The sequence below is a fragment of the Trichomycterus rosablanca genome, chromosome 12 (genome assembly GCF_030014385.1).
Source record: "Trichomycterus rosablanca isolate fTriRos1 chromosome 12, fTriRos1.hap1, whole genome shotgun sequence".
Taxonomy (NCBI): Eukaryota; Metazoa; Chordata; class Actinopteri; order Siluriformes; family Trichomycteridae; genus Trichomycterus; species Trichomycterus rosablanca.
In genome coordinates this window covers 1,755,745-1,771,733 of record NC_085999.1, presented here as the reverse complement: position 1 = coordinate 1,771,733, position 15,989 = coordinate 1,755,745, and positions in this window count along the sequence as shown.

Here is a 15,989-nt window from a genome sequence, read left to right as displayed (position 1 = left end):
TAAAAAAAACAACAGTTAGTTGTTAACAACTAACAATTAACAACAAACAAAAGTTAGTAATTATAAAGTTTATGTAGAATGTTATGGTGCATAGTTACTATAATTCAATTTTACTTCCTCAAGGTTTGCTCACAGGTCTAATGTGCACATTTGTATTTGAAAGACCCGGAGCTACAGCCTCAGACAGATTTCTTTTTAAGTAGCAAAATGGACTTTCATAATCATGAGACAAAAGAACTATTTTAGAACCAACGTTTTAAGCCCACGTACATTAAACGGAACAAGTTATCACGATTAATATAACTACATAACATTAATTCTGCCATGCTAACAGACGCTAATTTGGAGTCAATAGTGTAGAAAGTTAATCAAGATTCAAGCCTCTGTGCTCCTGGAACCTGGAACTCAGGTGCACCCGCCACGCCCACATCTCCAGGAGCACATGTTAGAGGAAAGTTTGTTTTCAGTGGCAAGCCAATGCCCCTCATGATGATTGGTCCCATGCTGCTAATCGCTGGCAGCTGCACCTCGTCTGGGAGGATGAGCTCAAAGCATTTAAGGAGGCTGTTTCTAACCAGACTTTAGAGACTATTTTGATTTGACCTTGTGCTGGTGGGTTGGATTTGATGGTCTGTGATTCGACTCTCCCGTCAGGTCAGTTTGCAGCTCACGATTTGGTCTGTTTGCTTTTGTTAGCCTGTCCATGCTCCTGTTCATGTTAGTTCTTAGCTTAGGGTGTAGGTTTAGTCACATTGTGTGTGTTTAATTAGCTTTAATGTTTAGCATTTAGCTTAGTTTAGAGTTAGCATTGTTTGTGTGTTTAGATGAGTTAAATAGCATTAGCCTTTAGCATTAACATTTGGATTTAAAGACCCAACAGATTGGATTATTGTTCAGACTCTCCTTGTGAAGAGCTCAAATCCTCCTCATGATCCATGCAGATCTATTTTTCTCCCATTTGTGCCCTAGGCCAAAAAACATGGCGTCAAAATCCAGTAAAGAATTTCAGGGTGTTGAAAGTAATATAATATAGGTAAATGTAACTGTGATGGTTTATTTATTGTGGTATTTATTTCTTCACATGGTTGTAAGAGGCCTCACAGCACTGGTACAGACACCGAACCCACTACAGACGTTCCAGTAAAGCTAACACATCGGTGAGCACTGATTATTTACTTATTTACTGTAGTAATATGATTAGAATTCTAATAATGTGTTTAATTATACATGTGGGTTCTACCAGCAGCTTTGGGTTCTACTCTAGAGGCGTGATGAAGATTGTGGTAAGTCCAAATGAAAATTTGTATAAAATAAGCAAATTTAACAGACGATTTCCTGTGTGCAGTGATCTAGGGGATTTGCTTTGCATTCGTGTTCAACTACAAAGTCAATTGTGTTGGTTTTAAGGTTATAGGCTTAAGAGTAGAATAAGCCATGGTGGTTGAGATTTAAAGTTTTAAGATCTGATCATTCAAGTTTATTTTAAATTGGACATTAATGGATGAACTAGAATGCTGACCAAACCTTTGTTTCCTTTACTGTTATTCTGTTGTGTAATAACTAGCAGTAATAGTTCATCATAATGTGCAAATATGACTACAGATGTCAGTTTTGTGTATATAACTGAATTTTATATTTTAATACATTACTGACTTATCTCAAATTCTGAACAAAACCTTTACATTTTATTTGTGTTTATTATTAGTCACTATGTTCTGTGCCATTAAATTTTTTTTCCACTACTTGCTCTAATATGTTTAATTCTTAAATCTAATATATTTTAGATCACTGGTGATTAATTTAAAACTTGTGTTGAACAAAATCTTCCATTTTTATCTTAGATTGTTTGTGTCATCTTGATCGCTTCCTATGCTGGTGAGCAAACGCCTACCTACAATCTTACAATCTTATCATTTAGCTGTATTCTATTTATTTAAGTACATTGTTTTTTTGCTTTGCAGGAGCTCAAGAATTGGCCAGAAAATGTAAGTTCTGAGTTGATATACAGGCCAGCAGTAAAGCAGTAACGTAGCTTTGTGTACTAGGGGTTAAACAATGGGGTGTTCTTGTAGTAGCTACTGAAATAATGTTGGTGATTCATGCTGTGAAATGCAAAAACTCCCTCTGCAGCAGTAACGACATCCTCTTCGTTCTTCTACCCGATCTCATGAAATCGTTCATTTACCTGAAGAACGAACTCCTTTAGCTGCAGTTTTGTGTTTTGCTGAGCAGGCACATTCATTTGGACACTTGTGCATTCAAATGACTAAAACAAATGCTATAAAATACACTTGAACAGTAAATGGAACACTGGACAAAATGAAGCTACATGGTGCAAGTGGTTTATAGTTTAGGCTGAATAAAGTAAAAGGAATATTCCATTATCCCCATTATCTTGATGAGCTAAATTTTGTGCTGATTGAGACCTGGGTAATGAGCTCTGATTGGTTAGAATGCAAGCTGGCATCTAGACGACAATCCAGCAACACGATGCACGGTTTCTTCTAATGATCCGAGTATTTGCCTTCATTTATGGATAACATGCTGCAACCTTATTCAGGCAGAGCACTACATACAAACCCCATCAATGTAAAATAAGCAAATTTTATGATCTAATAAATACTTGCTGTATTTGCAGATGTCTTATTAGTGATTAAATAATCCAAGATTGAATGATTGCTGTTTCCCTCTATCTGTAGTGTGTTACACTCAGTGGTTTGACCGGGACAACCCCAGTGGTATGGGAGATTATGAAACCCTACCGAACTTGAGAAAGGAGTATCCCAATCGAATCTGTGCCAAACCGCTGACCATTCAGGCTGTGACTCTGTCTGGTGTCACGGCTCAAAGCATTGGACAAGTTTTCCAATCGTGAGTATAATATACATTACATGATGATGTGTTATATACATGATGTAGATTAAACTGTAAATGAAGCTACACGTTACGTCTAACTCTCTCCTGTTCTCTTTCTGTTTGGGATTTAGGTACGACACAGTGAATGGCTTCGCCTGTGTGAATTCTCAACAGAACAATGGTGAATGCTGTTTGGATTACAAAGTGCGTTTTGGATGCCCATGTCCCTGGCCCCCCATCAAGCCCATATTTACCTTATCGGAAGACGATTTACTTCCTGAGCCGCAGGATTAATCTTAGCCGCCTTAGCTAACGTTTGACATTATTTGCTGTCACTTGTTTGTGTCATCTTGGCCATTTGGTCAGCAATGGTACCAGAAAATAAACTCCTACAGCTTGTGATCAGTCATGTGTGAAAGATTTTTCATTTGTTTCCTCAATTAATGGTCTCAGTAAGTCCCTTCCTATATTTTGATTCCTGATGGTGATTGTGATGGTGATGGTGATTACATCCTGTGCTTCTTATTCTCTTTAAAAAATAAAACAATGTCGTATAGAAAATGTATTTTGAAGGCATTAAAAAGCCTGACTAATGCCTAGTTCACACTACACGGTTTTTGCCCTGATTTTCACTGGTCGACTGGTCGCTGCTAGATGTGACGACTTGCAGGCAACTCTGCGTTTCGAACACGGCTCTTGATCGCTATGTGTGAACTGTTTAACAACTCGAGACTGAAGTAAAATATCCAGCATGTTAAATGTTTGAATCAGTCGGCCGACTGGCAGCAATTGTGGTGTCGAACTACAGCCAATGAAATTTTTTTTTTTTGTCTTGAGTGTTTTGCAAGCATCTACGATGGAGCTTCAAAAAGTTTCCTCACTTTTATATTGTGGTTATAAGCGTTGAGGGTGGGAGGAGTAATCGCTCGTGTCAGAGATGCTTACAGTCCGGATTTAGCTCCATCTCATTTCCACTTCTTTGGAAGCTCAAAGAAGCTTTAAGGGGAAGAAGATTTTCAGTGGCTATGTGCTTAACCCCCAAAAACGTTTTTGCTGACTGCACTGCAAAAAATGTGGCGTTAGATTTACTTAAAAAAACTTAGGAAAGTTTTTCCACGTACAAATTGCTAGTAAATTTAACAGACCATATATTCAAGTAAAAGTTACTGACCGTTCCATCTGGATTTTACTAGAAATTCTTCAGTAAAAGTTACTTTGCTACACCCTGCTTCAGGTATATTTTAATAACTGTATCTTAGTAGATTTTACTTAAACAATGCAGCACTATAATAAAACATGGCTTATAAAATGCTATATTATAAAATGCCAAATAATTTTACATTATTAAATTAACCCTTTGATGCACAACCTGGGTCAAAAGTGACCCAACTGAGGTTTTTATTAAATTAATTTTGTCATTCAAGCTTCCATGAATTCCTCATTAAACTTGTTTTTGATCATCACAAATCCTTATTTCAGTTTTATATTTTTTTACTTTTTTAATAAAAATCATTTTTGTATCACTACCCTTCTAATGCACAACATGGGTCAAAAATGACCCTTATATATTTACTATGGAATTTGACAGGAACTACTGACATTTGTAAGTGTTTGTAGTCAAAAACCTATTTATTGATTTTTTTGAAAGACAACCAAAGATTCGGCTCTTGAATCTTGAATATGTCCAATACTATTTGCTTGCAAGCTGTTTACATATTTTAGTATAGATAGCTTTTATTAGCTAAGACAGCAAATACATGAATAACTGAATAATGTGCATATGAAAATATTCTTGAATGGATGAATATGGGTCATTTTCCACCCATGTTGTGCATTAGAAGGGGTTTGCTTAGCTTGTGCATCAAAGGCTTAAACATCAATGATTACCATATACAAAAGCCACTATAACAAACAAATTTTTTTGTCAAACTTTTTTTATTTGTTTTGCTCATTTAATGGAAATGCATTTTCACTTAGTTACATTTACATTACATTTACATTTTCGGTATTTAGCAGACGCCTTTATCCAAAGCGATTTACATTACAGTTACAGTAAACAGTCTGAGCAACTGAGAGTTAAGGGCCTTGCTCAAGGGCCCAACAGCAGCAGCCTGGCAGTGGTGGGGCTTGAACCAGTGACCTTCTGATGACTAGTCCAGTACTTTAACCACTAGGCTACAGCTTGCCAGTTCAGTGGACAAAATGTCTTTTAAACAGCGTGTTTTCTAAAGTCTCACTCGCTACACAAACGTTAAAATTGTAAATGGAAAAGAAACTATAAAAGTGTCACAGTGTAAGGACAAAATAAATGATACCCATCTTTCAAACATTTTTCTGAAAACTTGCAGTAAAAAATAAAAATAGATGAAAGTAAATGTGCAAGAGAAACACTCGCTCCAGGTGGACTGTTGTTCTCCTCCTGAACTCATCTTTCACCTAAGACAAAGATTAACAACAAACAAAAGTTAGTAATTATAAAGTTTATGTAGACCTCAGAATGTTATGGTGCATAGTTACTATAATTCAATTTTACTTCCTCAAGGTTTGCTCACAGGTCTAATGTGCACATTTGTATTTGAAAGACCCGGAGCTACAGCCTCAGACAGATTTCTTTTTAAGTAGCAAAATGGACTTTCATAATCATGAGACAAAAGAACTATTTTAGAACCAACGTTTTAAGCCCACATACATTAAACGGAACCAGTTATCACGATTAATATAACTACATAACATTAATTCTGCCATGCTAACAGACGCTAATTTGGAGTCAATAGTGTAGAAAGTTAATCTATGTCAAGATTCAAGCCTCTGTGCTCCTGGAACCTGGAACTCAGGTGCACCCGCCACGCCCACATCTCCAGGAGCACATGTTAGAGGAAAGTTTGTTTTCAGTGGCAAGCCAATGCCCCTCATGATGATTGGTCCCATGCTGCTAATCGCTGGCAGCTGCACCTCGTCTGGGAGGATGAGCTCAAAGCATTTAAGGAGGCTGTTTCTAACCAGACTTTAGAGACTATTTTGATTTGACCTTGTGCAGGTGGGTTGGATTTGATGGTCTGTTAGTCGACTCTCCTGTCAGGTCAGTTTGCAGCTCACGATTTGGTCTGTTTGCTTTTGTTAGCCTGTCCATGCTCCTGTTCATGTTAGTTCTTAGCTTAGGGTGTAGGTTTAGTCACAATGTGTGTGTTTAATTAGCTTTAATGTTTAGCATTTAGCTTAGTTTAGAGTTAGCATTGTTTGTGTGTTTAGATGAGTTAATTAGCATTAGCCTTTAGCATTAACATTTGGATTTAAAGACCCAACAGATTGGATTATTGTTCAGACTCTCCTTGTGAAGAGCTCAAATCCTCCTCACACTACACGGTTTTTGCCCTGATTTTCACTGGTCGACTGGTCGCTGCTAGATGTGACGACTTGCAGGCAACTCTGCGTTTCGAACACGGCTCTTGATCGCTATGTGTGAACTGTTTAACAACTCGAGACTGAAGTAAAATATCCAGCATGTTAAATGTTTGAATCAGTCGGCCGACTGGCAGCAATTGTGGTGTCGAACAACAGCCAATGAAATTTTTTTTTTTTGTCTTGAGTGTTTTGCAAGCATCTACGATGGAGCTTCAAAAAGTTTCCTCACTTTTATATTGTGGTTATAAGCATTGAGGGTGGGAGGAGGAGTAATCGCTCGTGTCAGAGATGCTTACAGTCCGGATTTAGCTCCATCTCATTTCCACTTCTTTGGAAGCTCAAAGAAGCTTTAAGGGGAAGAAGATTTTCAGTGGCTATGTGCTTAACCCCCAAAAAACGTTTTTGCTGACTGCACTGCAAAAAATGTGGCGTTAGATTTACTTAAAAAAACGTAGGAAAGTTTTTCCACGTACAAATTGCTAGTAAATTTAACAGACCATATATTCAAGTAAAAGTTACTGACCGTTCCATCTGGATTTTACTAGAAATTCTTCAGTAAAAGTTACTTTGCTACACCCTGCTTCAAGTATATTTTAATAGCTGTATCTTAGTAGATTTTACTTAAACAATGCAGCACTATAATAAAACATGGCTTATAAAATGCTATATTATAAAATGCCAAATAATTTTACATTATTAAATTAACCCTTTGATGCACAACCTGGGTCAAAAGTGACCCAACTGAGTTTTTATTAAATTAATTTTGTCATTCAAGCTTCCATGAATTCCTCATTAAACTTGTTTTTGATCATCACAAATCCTTATTTCAGTTTTATATTTTTTTACTTTTTTAATAAAAATCATTTTTGTATCACTACCCTTCTAATGCACAACATGGGTCAAAAATGACCCTTATGTATTTACTATGGAATTTGACAGGAACTACTGACATTTGTAAGTGTTTGTAGTCAAAAACATATTTACTGATTTTTTTGAAAGACAACCAAAGATTCGGCTCTTGAATCTTGAATATGTCCAATACTATTTGCTTGCAAGCTGTTTACATATTTTAGTATAGATAGCTTTTATTAGCTAAGACAGCAAATACATGAATAACTGAATAATGTGCATATGAAAATATTCTTGAATGGATGAATATGGGTCATTTTCCACCCATGTTGTGCATTAGAAGGGGTTTGCTTAGCTTGTGCATCAAAGGCTTAAACATCAATGATTACCATATACAAAAGCCACTATAACAAACACATTTTTTTGTGAAACTTTTTTTATTTGTTTTGCTCATTTAATGGAAATGCATTTTCACTTAGTTACATTTACATTACATTTACATTTTCGGTATTTAGCAGACGCCTTTATCCAAAGCGATTTACATTACAGTTACAGTAAACAGTCTGAGCAACTGAGAGTTAAGGGCTTTGCTTAAGGGCCCAACAGCAGCAACCTGGCAGTGGTGGGGCTTGAACCAGTGACCTTCTGATGACTAGTCCAGTACTTTAACCACTAGGCTACAGCTTGCCAGTTCAGTGGACAAAATGTCTTTTAAACAGCGTGTTTTCTAAAGTCTCACTCGCTACACAAACGTTAAAATTGTAAATGGAAAAGAAACTATAAAAGTGTCAGTGTAAGGACAAAATAAATGATACCCATCTTTCAAACATTTTTCTGAAAACTTGCAGTAAAAAATAAAAATAGATGAAAGTAAATGTGCAAGAGAAACACTCGCTCCAGGTGGACTGTTGTTCTCCTCCTGAACTCATCTTTCACCTAAGACAAAGATTAACAACAAACAAAAGTTAGTAATTATAAAGTTTATGTAGAATGTTATGGTGCATAGTTACTATAATTCAATTTTACTTCCTCAAGGTTTGCTCACAGGTCTAATGTGCACATTTGTATTTGAAAGACCCGGAGCTACAGCCTCAGACAGATTTCTTTTTAAGTAGCAAAATGGACTTTCATAATCATGAGACAAAAGAACTATTTTAGAACCAACGTTTTAAGGCCACATACATTAAACGGAACAAGTTATCACGATTAATATAACTACATAACATTAATTCTGCCATGCTAACAGACGCTAATTTGGAGTCAATAGTGTAGAAAGTTAATCTATGTCAAGATTCAAGCCTCTGTGCTCCTGGAACCTGGAACTCAGGTGCACCCGCCACGCCCACATCTCCAGGAGCACATGTTAGAGGAAAGTTTGTTTTCAGTGGCAAGCCAATGCCCCTCATGATGATTGGTCCCATGCTGCTAATCGCTGGCAGCTGCACCTTGTCTGGGAGGATGAGCTCAAAGCATTTAAGGAGGCTGTTTCTAACCAGACTTTAGAGACTATTTTGATTTGACCTTGTGCAGGTGGGTTGGATTTGATGGTCTGTGATTCGACTCTCCTGTCAGGTCAGTTTGCAGCTCACGATTTGGTCTGTTTGCTTTTGTTAGCCTGTCCATGCTCCTGTTCATGTTAGTTCTTAGCTTAGGGTGTAGGTTTAGTCACAATGTGTGTGTTTAATTAGCTTTAATGTTTAGCATTTAGCTTAGTTTAGAGTTAGCATTGTTTGTGTGTTTAGATGAGTTAATTAGCATTAGCCTTTAGCATTAACATTTGGATTTAAAGACCCAACAGATTGGATTATTGTTCAGACTCTCCTTGTGAAGAGCTCAAATCTTCCTCATGATCCATGCAGATCTATTTTTCTCCCAATTGTGCCCTAGGCCAAAAAACATGGCGTCAAAATCCAGTAAAGAACATCAGGGTGTTGAAAGTAATATAATATAGGTAAATGTAACTGATAGTTTACTTATGGTATTTATTTCTTCACATGGTTGTAAGAGGCCTCACAGCACTGGTACACACACCGAACCCTCTACAGACGTTCCAGTAAAGCTAACGCATCGGTGAGCACTGATTATTTACTTATTTACTGTAGTAATTTGATTAGAATTCTAATAATGTGTTTAATTATACATGTGGGTTCTACCAGCAGCTTTGGGTTCTACTCTAGAGCCGTGATGAAGATTGTGGTAAGTCCAAATGAAATTTTGTATAAAATTAGCAAATTTAACAAACGATTTCCTGTGTGCAGTGATCTAGGGGATTTGCTTTGCATTCGTGTTCAACTACAAAGTCAATTGTTGGTTTTAGGGTTATAGGCTTAAGAGTAGAATAAGCCATGGTGGTTGAGATTTAAAGTTTTAAGATCTGATCATTCAAGTTTATTTTAAATTGGACATTAATGGATGAACTAGAATGCTGACCAAACCTTTGTTTCCTTTACTGTTTTTCTGTTGTGTAATAACCAGCAGTAATAGTTCATTATAATGTTCATAATAATGTGCAAATATGACTACAGATGTCAGTTTTGTGTATATAACTGAATTTTATATTTTAATACATTACTGACGTATCTCAAATTCTGAACAAAACCTTTACATTTTATTTGTGTTTATTATTAGTCACTATGTTCTGTGCCATTTAATTTTTTTTCCACTACTTGCTGTAATATGTTTAATTCTTAAATCTAATATATTTTAGATCACTGGTGATTAATTTAAACTTGTGTTGAACAAAATCTTCCATTTTTATCTTAGATTGTTTGTGTCATCTTGATTGCTTCCTATGCTGGTGAGCAAACGCCTACCTACAATCTTACAATATTATCATTTAGCTGTATTCTATTTATTTAAGTACTTTGTTTTTTTGCTTTGCAGGAGCTCAAGAATTGGCCAGAAAATGTAAGTTTTGAGTTGATATACAGGCCAGCAGTAAAGCAGTAATGTAGCTTTGTGTACTAGGGGTTAAACAATGGGGTGTTCTTGTAGTAGCTACTGAAATAACGTTGGTGATTCATGCTGTGAAATGCAAAAACTCCCTCTGCAGCAGTAACGACATCCTCTTCGTTCTTCTTCTACCCGATCTCATGAAATCGTTCATTTACCTGAAGAACGAACTCCTTTAGCTGCAGTTTTGTGTTTTGCTGAGCAGGCACATTCATTTGGACACTTGTTGTGCATTCAAACGACTAAAACAAATGCTATAAAATACACTTGAACAGTAAATGGAACACTGGACAAAATGAGGCTACATGGTGCAAGTGGTTTATAGTTTAGGCTGAATAAAGTAAAAGGAATATTCCATTATCCCCATTATCTTGATCAGCTAAATTTTGTGCTGATTGAGACCTGGGTAATGAGCTCTGATTGGTTACAATGCAAGCTGGCATCTAGACGACAATCCAGCAACACGATGCACGGTTTCTTCTAATGATCCGAGTATTTGCCTTAATTTATGGATAACATGCTGCAACCTTATTCAGGCAGAGCACTACATACAAACCCCATCAATGTAAAATAAGCACATTTTATGATCTAATGAATACTTGCTGTATTTGCAGATGTCTTATTAGTGATTAAATAATCCAAGATTGAATGATTGCTGTTTCCCTCTATCTGTAGTGTGTTACACTCAGTGGTTTGACCGGGACAACCCCAGTGGTATGGGAGATTATGAAACCCTACCGAACTTGAGAAAGGAGTATCCCAATCGAATCTGTGCCAAACCGCTGACCATTCAGGCTGTGACTCTGTCTGGTGTAACGGCTCAAAGCATTGGACAAGTTTTCCAATCGTGAGTATAATATACATTACATGATGATGTGTTATATACATGATGTAGATTAAACTGTAAATGAAGCTACACGTTACGTCTAACTCTCTCCTGTTCTCTTTCTGTTTGGGATTTAGGTATGACACAGTGAATGGCTTCGCCTGTGTGAATTCTCAACAGAACAATGGCGAATGCTGTTTGGATTACAAAGTGCGTTTTGGATGCCCATGTCCCTGGCCCCCCATCAAGCCCATATTTACCTTATCGGAAGACGATTTACTTCCTGAGCCGCAGGATTAATCTTAGCCGCCTTAGCTAACGTTTGACATTATTTGCTGTCACTGTTTGTGTCATCTTGGTCATTTGGTCAGCAATGGTACCAGAAAATAAACTCCTACAGCTTGTGATCAGTCATGTGTGAAAGATTTTTCATTCGTTTCCTCAATTAATGGTCTCAGTAAGTCCCTTCCTATATTTTGATTCCTGATGGTGGTGGATTACATCCTGTGCTTCTTATTCTCTTTAAAAAATAAAACACGATGTCGTATGGAAAATGTATTTTGAAGGCATTAATAAGCCTGACTAATGCCTAGTTCACACTACATGGTTTTTGCCCTGATTTTCACTGGTCGACTGGTCGGCGCTAGATGTGACGACTCGCAGGCAACTCTGCGTTTCGAACACGGCTCTTGATCGCTATGTGTGAACTGTTTAACAACTCGAGACTGAAGTAAAATATCCAGCATGTTAAATGTTTGAATCAGTCGGCCGACCGGCAGCAATTGTGGTATGGAATTACAGCCAATGTCTTGAGTGTTTTGCAAGCATCTACAGGGGACCTTCAAAAAGTTTCCTCACTTTTATATTGTGGTTATAAGCGGTGAGGGTGGGAGGAGGAGTAATCGCTCGTGTCTGAGACGCTTACAGTCCAGATTTAGCTCCATCTCATTTCCACCTGTTTGGAAGCTCAAAGAAGCTTTAAGGGGAAGAAGATTTTCAGTGGTTATGTGCTCAACCCCAAAAACGTTTTTGCTGACCACTGCAAGAAATGTGGAGTTAGATTTACTTAAAAAAACTTAGGAAAGTTTTTCCACGTACAAATTGCTAGTAAATTTAACAGACCATATATTCAAGTAAGTTACTGACCGTTCCATCTGGATTTTACTAGAAATTCTTCAGTAAATGTTACTTTGCTACACCCTGCTTAAAGTATATTTTAATAGCTGTATCTTAGTAGATTTTACTTAAACAATGCAGCACCATAATAAAACATGGCTTATAAAATTCTATATCATTAGAATGCTATATTATAAAATGCCAAATAATTTAACATTATTAAATTAACCCTTTGATGCACAACCTGGGTCAAAAGTAACCCAACTGAGTTTTTATTTTCTATATCTTTGCAATAAATAAATTGTCATTCAAGCTTCCATGAATTCCTCATTAAACTTGTTTTTGATCACAAATCCTTATTTCAATTTTATATTTTTTTACTTTTTTAATAAAAATCATTTTTGTATCACTACCCTTCTAAGGCACAACATGGGTCAAAAATGACCCTTATGTATTTACTATGGAATTTGACAGGAACTACTGACATTTGTAAGTGTTTGTAGTCAAAAACATATTTACTGATCTTTTGAAAGACAACCAAAGATTAGGCTCTTGAATCTTGAATATGTCCAATACTATTTGCTTGCAAGCTGTTTACATATTTTAGTATAGATAGCTTTTATTAGCTAAGACAGCAAATACATGAATAACTGAATAATGTGCATATGAAAATATTCTTGAATGGATGAATATGGGTCATTTTCCACCCATGTTGTGCATTAGAAGGGGTTTGCTTAGCTTGTGCATCAAAGGCTTAAACATCAATGATTACCATATACAAAAGCCACTATAACAAACACATTTTTTTGTGAAACTTTTTTTATTTGTTTTGCTCATTTAATGGAAATGCATTTTCACTTAGTTACATTTACATTACATTTACATTTTCGGTATTTAGCAGACGCCTTTATCCAAAGCGATTTACATTACAGTTACAGTAAACAGTCTGAGCAACTGAGAGTTAAGGGCCTTGCTCAAGGGCCCAACAGCAGCAGCCTGGCAGTGGTGGGGCTTGAACCAGCGACCTTCTGATGACTAGGTGGCAGCTGTAGCTTAGTGGTTAAGGTACTGGACTAGTAATCAGAGGGTTGCCGGTTCAAGCCTCACCTCTGCCAGGTTGCAACTGTTGGGCCCTTGAGCAAGACCCTTAACCCTCAATTGCTTAGACTGTATACTGTCACAACTGTAAGTCGCTTTGGATAAAAGCGTCTGCTAAATGCTGAAAATGTAAATGATGTAGTCCAGTACCTTAACCACTAGGCTACAGCTTGCCAGTTCAGTGGACAAAATGTTAAACAGCGTGTTTTCTAAAGTCTCACTCGCTACACAAACGTTAAAACTGTAAATGGAAAAGAAACTATAAAAGTGTCACAGTGTAAGGACAAAATAAATGATACCCATCTTTCAAACATTTTTCTGAAAACTTGCAGTAAAAAATAAAAATAGATGCAAGTAAAAGTGCAAGAGAAACACTCGCTCCAGGTGGACTGTTGTTCTCCTCCTGAACTCATCTTTCACCTTAGACAAAGATTAAAAAAACAGTTAGTTGTTAACATAGTTACTATAATTCAATTTTACTTCTTCAAGGTTTGCTCACAGGTCTAATGTGCACATTTGTATTTGAAAGACCCGGAGCTACAGCCTCAGACAGATTTCTTTTTAAGTAGCAAAATGGACTTTCATAATCATGAGACAAAAGAACTATTTTAGAACCAACGTTTTAAGGCCACATACATTAAACGGAACAAGTTATCACGATTAATATAACTACATAACATTAATTCTGCCATGCTAACAGACGCTAATTTGAGGTCAATAGTGTAGAAAGTTAAACGACTTTTTAAATATTCATAATATAAACTGGCACGGTAATAACATTTCTTAAAAAAATTACAACTTACCATAAAACAGTCGGCTTTGGCCAAAGTATGTCCTCAACAATCAAAAAACTTTGTGGTGAGAAGATTGAAAAATCAGCAGCTCGTTTTGCTCTCTGTGTGTGAAACATGTCTGAACTTGCCAGGCAATGCGCATGTGTGGAACATAAAGTAATATTTACTAGAAGTTTTCAGTTTTACTTTGCTTCAGTCCAAAAAATAAAAAACAGTTAATTTTACTTGGTATTTAGAATAAAATGTACTAATGTATTTGATGACAAATAGTTACAAAGAAACACCAAGTAACACTAAATGATATGTGAAATTCTTAAGTAGCAAGACTGTACTAGAATATTCTTTTATAAAGTACTTTAAAAATCTTCAATCTATTTACTAAGTCAAAAAATCATTTTTTGCTGACTGCATTAAAAAGTTGGTAGAAGTGAAAAAAAGATTAGAAAAGATGGAGTTTGTTTTTAAAATTCTTAATAAATAGTTGTGTGGAAACTTTTGGAAGAAGCCTCATAATTCTACATTTAGGTTTTAAAGTATACATTCTACAAAATGCAATCAAGTTGCTAATCTAAAACACAAAGTAAATTCTTTGTACTTTTGTACATCAACCACTCGAGAGAAGAAACTCAGAAATCACAGATTCTTGTTTTTATTGCACAACGTCCCAACCTGTTCCTGAAGCAGGTTTGTAAGGTCATATATTCCACTTTGTTCATCACAGAAGGAATCGAATGGACTTCAAAACTGTAGTCACGTGACTGTATTTCACTGAGCTATAATTTCTGAGTCAGGACATTGCAGCAAACATGGTCCTGTCTGAGGTTCTTTTTCAGGACAGAGTAAATAAAGGAGACTTTGGTGAGGGTTATGCACTTGGTCGGTCTGTGGCTGAGCACTGGTAGATGTGGAGAGCGATGATGGAACTGGGCTGTGATGCACCGTTTCTGGTAATTGCTCCCCGAAATGATTTACGTGTTATTTAAAGAAATAGTTAAACAGCACTTAGACTGACCTTGTATCTCAATGAATGAGTTTACAAACTTAACACACATTGAAATAGAGGAATGATGACATCGGCATTAACTACTTACTGGTAAAGCTAGTAAAGATTTTTAATGGATTGCTCAAACTAGTTAAAACACATCAACCAAAACACAGTTCACAGTATTTCATTCTAAAAAAAATTCTGTGGGAGGAAACCCACGCAGACACGGGGAGAACATGCAAACTCCACACAGAAAGGACCCGGACCGCCCCACCTGGAGATCGAACCCAGAACCTTCTTGCTGTGAGGCGGCAGTGCTATACACTAAGCCACCGTGCCGCCCCTAGTATTTAAGTATTAATACTTATAAATAAATAAATAGCAGTTGTATCATGTTTATTCTCATAACCACAGTACCAGAAGATACCAGAAAGCAGAATCAAGCTCAGGTTACCAAATCTGAAAACATTATAGGTGCTTTGATAAAGTTCTAAAGGTGCCAGTATTGCTTTTATCCTCTAATGGTTTTCTTCAGTCCAGTGATGTGTTTAGTGAGATTGATTGGGCTGAATCATCTGAATGTTTTGGTAGAAGGAGCTGAAGGATTCTGCCTGTGTCAAGATTCAAGCCTCTGTGCTCCTGGAACTTGAAACTCAGGTGCACCCGCCACGCCCACCTCTCCAGGAGCACATGTTAGAGGAAAGTTTGTTTTCAGTGGCAAGCCAATGCCCCTCATGATGATTGGTCCCATGCTGCTAATCGCTGGCAGCTGCACCTCGTCTGGGAGGATGAGCTCAAAGCATTTAAGGAGGCTGTTTCTAACCAGACTTTAGAGACTATTTTGATTTGACTTTGTGCAGGTGGGTTGGATTTGATGGTCTGTTAGTCGACTCTCCTGTCAGGTCAGTTTGCAGCTCACGATTTGGTCTGTTTGCTTTTGTTAGCCTGTCCATGCTGCTGTTCATGTTAGTTCTTAGCTTAGGGTGTAGGTTTAGTCACATTGTATGTGTTTAATTAGCTTTAATGTTTAGCATTTAGCTTAGTTTAGAGTTAGCATTGTTTGTGTGTTTAGATGAGTTAATTAGCATTAGCCTTTAGCATTAACATTTGG